This window comes from Ananas comosus, linkage group 23, assembly GCF_001540865.1.
Source record: "Ananas comosus cultivar F153 linkage group 23, ASM154086v1, whole genome shotgun sequence".
Classification (NCBI taxonomy): Eukaryota; Viridiplantae; Streptophyta; class Magnoliopsida; order Poales; family Bromeliaceae; genus Ananas; species Ananas comosus.
Window position 1 is genome coordinate 2,985,826 of NC_033643.1, and position 6,137 is coordinate 2,991,962.

A 6,137-nucleotide genomic window follows, 5' to 3' on the forward strand; every position below is an offset into this window, starting at 1 on the left:
TAACAAATGCTTTGAATAGAAATAATAATATTTGATTAAATTTTGTATCTTATATAAAAGTATAAGTATCAATGATTTGATTAGATTGATTGGATATATATTAAAAATAGTCTTATATGTGAAAGTGAAAGGTTAAATGAACAATGCTTCGTGCACAGATACTATCTTCGTTTCGTTATTTCATTTAGAAATAAGCTTAGCTAAAATGTGAATCAACTAGATTCGAACTTGGGTCTCGGACCAACCACCACACCCTTTGCCACTTACTTTATGGACGGTCAGTGATATATATATTATATATATAATATATATATAATATTATATATATATATATAATATATATATATTATATAATATATATATATATTTGAGAATTCTAATTTTTTATTATTATAGTGGATGAGTTTATGAAATGCAAACAGAACAGATCCGAGGGCAGAAGGGGTTCCCTATCTACCATTTTCTTAGCAGGTCAGGACGAATTATAGACGGATTGATTTTTATCCTCTTTTTTGCCTCCACGTATAGCTAATTTGAGGCTGGACGAAGCGGGAACGAATTTTTAACAGATCAAAACGGATCAAAAAAAGAAAAGATTTTTCACTTCTTGCTCCATTTTCTTAGCGAATCGGAGCTAATTTCAACCAATTATTATTATTATTTTTATTTTTAACTCTCACTTAATATCTTATTCGGGGTGGATCACGGCGAGGAGTTCTACTAACCCGGATCCATTTGCATCCCTAAGGTGGGAATTGAAATTGTGCGGTCCAACGCTGATGACGTGGTGGGCCAGGTGCAAGGAGCAGTCGCACTCCTCGCACCGGATGACGTGCTCCGCACTTAATTCTGTGAAGCGGGGGGGGTGTGAGGTTTGGTGTGAAGGTGTTCGTCGCCTCCGCGGTCCATCGTGAAACGCTCGTCCACGTGGTAGAATCCTACGCACTCGCGTGTCGCTTTCCGCAACAGCCCTGTGGTTCCACGCTTGGTTTTGGAATCTAGCGTGAGTTCCGATGTGCCCCTCTTTCAACAAGGCCCCTGTACTTGTCCCTATTTTCATTGAGGAGCATCTATGGTGTCCACACACACAGAATAAAAAAAAGAAAAGAAAAAGAGAGAGAGAATTACACGTTTTGTCCTCAAAACATGTGACACTTTGATTCCTTTAAATTTTAATTTATTCAAACATATAACATTTTGGTCCTTATATTTTAATTTATTGCAATTAATATTTTGAATTTTAAAAATTATTATAATTAAAGTCTTATAATTTATTGTTTGGTCCTCAAACTATGAGGCCCGTGACAATATAGTCCTCAAATTTTATTTTGTTTTAATTTCTTAAACTTTTGTAAAATACTATAATCAAGTCATATAATCCAATTTAGTTAATTGCACATTGATATGTTGTTAATATAAAAATGATCTGATATCTTGAGTTCGGTTACTATATTATTAATAGCACCAAGCGCTTAGTACTGTCGAGTTTTCTACCGCTAGATCTATTCCTTTAACTATTTTCACCTATTGGATCATACTATTCAACCAACCATCCACTCAATTCTAATGGCGCGTTTGATTCAAGTTATGTAATATTACAGAGTATTTCGATATATCTAGGTATCTTGAATTTCTAAAAAAAATTACTACTTATGCTGGATTAGCGTGTTTGGTTTAATACAGTAATATAATGCTGGATTGCAGTGTTTGTAGTATTAATATGTTTGGTTCTGTTTATAAAATTCAGTAATCTAGACAATTATTTGGTGTTATTAAGAATATAATAGCCCAGTTCATGATATTTTAACTATTATCATATTATTAATCATTATATTACTATATCACTATTTAATCAATTAAATTGGACTATAAAGCTTAATTAACAACTCATAAAGTTGGAATAAGAAATTATAACAAACTAAAAATTAAAGAACTGAAGTGTCACTTATCTTTTATCGGGAAGCTCCTCATCGGGGGTTGAGTAAATTTAAAATTTACCATCATTTAGAAACATCTTTTTTTTTAGCAGCTCAATTGACACTCATCCTTAGTACCAAATTTGGCTTCATTTGGTTCGAATATAAGCAAAAATTAATTATTACAGGTATAGGTACAAATATGGGGATAAGAAAAATAGCGTTTTGATGAAAATTAGGTTGTTTCCGGGATAAAAAAAATAACATTTGGATAGATAATATGAAATAAAAAAAATAATGGATAGTTATGTATAGAAAATATAGTAGGGATGCAAACGGGGCGGATCCGGGGGCGGGAGAGTTCCCCCACCTCCCGCTCCATTTCTTATCGGGGCGGGGCGGATTCGGGGCGGGTTACTTTTCATTTTATTTTTGGCTCCCACTTACCGCTCCATTAGGGACGGATCGGGGCGGGAGCCGGATTTTTGACGGATCAGGGCGGATTGAAGGAAGAAAAGAGTCCCCCACATCCCGCTCCATTTACTTAGCAGATCGGGGCGGATTCGGAGCGGGTTATATTTTTTTATATTTTTTGTTCCCACTTACCACCCCATTCGGAGCGGATCGAGGCGGAGCTCCACCAACCCGGATCCATTTGCATCCCTAAAATAGAGGTGTTGGTAGGAATAGTTATACCGGCTTATTTCAGGTAGCCGAGAATTATTATTCTAGAGTAAAAAATTTACGTTCGAGTATAAGAGGGAATAAGAGATTATCCCTCTCCTTATCTCTAATCCAAACTGTGCCTAATTAATGTGTTGCTTTTGACTTGTGATAGTCTCAAAATATCTAACTTAAAATGAATGGCATAAAATTTGAATATTAAGCTACAAGAAGATAATATTTGTGATTTTTTTTACTGGACTTTTTGATTAATTAGAACAACGGCAGAAAAAAAAAAAAAAAAAAAAACAATGAGTGTAAACAACAATCAAAACAGTGGACTGAACTACTCAAAAATTAATTAATTAATTAATTTTCTTAGTTAGTGCATATGAGAGTATAGTAGTTTATTTTATTAAAATTAATTGTCCAAATCTACTCCTATGGACCACTCAACTACTAAAAAACGCTCCTTTTTATAACACACAATTAATTATCATCCAACACGTTCATAATTATTTTCTTATGTGTGCAATTTGATTAAGGAGGGTTGTTTTTAAATGTTTACTTTTCACAGAGAAATTAACCACAAGAGTTAATCCCTAATAAGTGTTAAATGGTTTGGTGCACCAACTTTTTCTGCATTGTAATTAAGCACGAAAATAATTAATGAGAAAGAGAAGGATTAACAAGTTAATAATTAAAATATTTGGAAAGCATCATTTAAAAGTTAATTAATTTAAATAGACCATAAGAAATGTAATGTCCCTAATTTAGACTATGATTATTTGAAATGTAGATGATTTAGGGATAATGGTGATGATATGCTAGGTCAAATTGGACTTGATTTGGATCGAAATTAGGATTGAATTAGATAAAGATCAAAAGTAAGAAATAATTGGGAAGAGAAGAAAGTAGGGCTGTCATAGCGCTGAACATGGACAAGCTGGACCAGCTCATGTTCGGCTCATTTAATTAACTAGCTGAAACACAAGCTGTTTCGTTAAAATATTGAGCTGAAAAATTCTGTTCGTGTTCGGTTTATTATTTATTAATGAGCTGAGCACGAATTGAATTAAAATCTTAATCTAATAACTAAAATTTACAAAATATAGTCTCGTTATATTTGCATTGGCCTCAAATTCAAATTGTAATATATATATATATATATATGTAGAGAGAGAGAGAGAGAGAGAGAGAGAGAGAGTCCGGCTACTATACTATTGATAGTATCAAGCCCTTGGTACTATTGAGCTTTCTACCGTTAGATCTACCCTTTGATTATTTCCACCCGTTAGATTATACTATTAAACCAACCACCCACTCAACCCTAGGGGATCACTATCAATTTAACCGGGGACCACTATCATCCCAACCGCACATCCTTTCATCCAACGGCCAAAAACTCAATAGTACCAAGGGCTTAATACTATTGATAGTATAGTAGTATAATTATATATATATAATTATACTACTATACTATCAATAGTATAGTAGTATAATTATATATATATAATTATACTACTATACTATCAATAGTATAGTAGTATAATCATATAATATAATAATATATATATATATTATATATGTATATATATTGATTTATGTACATCTTATCACATATACAAGCCCTTGTACTATTGAGTATTTTTGCCATTGATGAAAGGATGTGCGGTTTAGGAAATAATTGGTCCTCCTAGGGTGAGCGGGTGGTTGGATTATAATAAGTACTAATTTAACAGTGTGGAAAATGATCAAAGGCGTTAGATATAACAGGTTTAAAGAAAACTCAATAGTACCAATACTATTCAATAGTAAGTAGCCGGATTATATATATAATATATATATATATATATATATATATATATAACTAGGCTGAAATACTATCAATAGCACAAAGCACTTGGTGCAATTAGGTTTTCAGTCCTTGAATAAAAAAATGTACGGTTAGAATGATGTGGGGGCCCTCTAGGGTTAAGTGAGTTATTAGTTGAATAGTATAATCTAACAGGTAAAAATAATCAAATGGTTAAATCTAACGGCAAAAAACTCGACAGTAGACTATATATATATAGAGAGTGAGCTGGTATGCTTTTGGAAGCACGGAGCCATCCGTACTTCCAAGTCGTTTTCGATATTGAGACTTTCGAATCGACGATCGGCTTCGTTAAACTTGATCTAGAGTACTTGAAGTATCTAGAAAATAAATTTTGTGATTTTTCGATATCATTTGCCTAGTGATCGAAGAGGCTCAAAATCAATAATTTTAATGACCGTGGTGAGCCGTTTGCAAGTTTAACGGTGTAGAAATATCCAAATCACGTGAAATTTTGATATAAAATTCTTTATACTATATAAAACAAGATCAATATTTTTGATCTAAAATTTTAATGTCATATCATCATATTTTGTAAGATTTTTATTTTCAGCCGTTGATTTTGAGCCACTTCGATCACTAGGCAAATGATATAAAAAAAACGCAAAATTTATTTCTAGATACTTAAAATACTCTAGATCAAGTCTAACGGAGTTGATCGTCGATTCGAAAGTCCCAACATCGAAAACGACTTTGAAGCACGAAGTGCTCCATGCTTCCAGAAGCATTCCAGACGCACTATATATATATATATATATATATATATATAGAATTGAGCTAGAATACTTTTAAAATTATCACCTCATTGGTGCTTTTGAGAGTATTCTAGCTCAACTATATATATATATATAGTAGGGCTACTATACTCTTATGAGTATAGAGTTCTTTGTACTCATAAATTATTTTCGATGTTGGGGCTTTCGAATCGACAATTCACACCGTTAAACATGATCTAGAGTATTTGAAACTTCTAGAAAATAAATTTCGTAATTTTTTGAAATCATTATAAAGTCGAACGACGTCCTAAAAATAGATGATTGGATCCTTCAATTTAAGATCGGAGTTGTTGATCTTTAGTTAGGTAGTGAATAGAATTTTCTATCAAAAATTCAACCTATTCCGATTCTTTTTCACCGTTAAACTAGCAAATATCTCATATCGGCCGTTAAAAATTGTCAATTTTGTGAGCTTTTGATCGTAAGATAAATAATATCGAAAAATTACAAAATTTGATTTTTAGAAGTTTTAAATGCTTTAGATAATGTTTAACGGTATGGATCGTTGATTCGGAAGCCCTATCAACGAAAATAACTTATGAGTACGAAGGCGATCGCACTCATAAGAGTATAGTAGCCGAGCTGATATATATAGTAGGGCTACTATACTCTTATGAGTATAGAGCTCTTGGTACTCATAAATTATTTTCGATGTTGGGGCTTTCGAATCGACAATTCACACCGTTAAACATGATCTAGAGTATTTGAAACTTCTAGAAAATAAATTTCGTAATTTTTTGAAATCATTATAAAGTCGAACGACGTCCTAAAAATAGATGATTGGATCCTTCAATTTAAGATCGGAGTTGTTGATCTTTAGTTAGGTAGTGAATAGAATTTTCTATCAAAAATTCAACCTATTCCGATTCTTTTTCACCGTTAAACTAGCAAATATCTAATATCGGC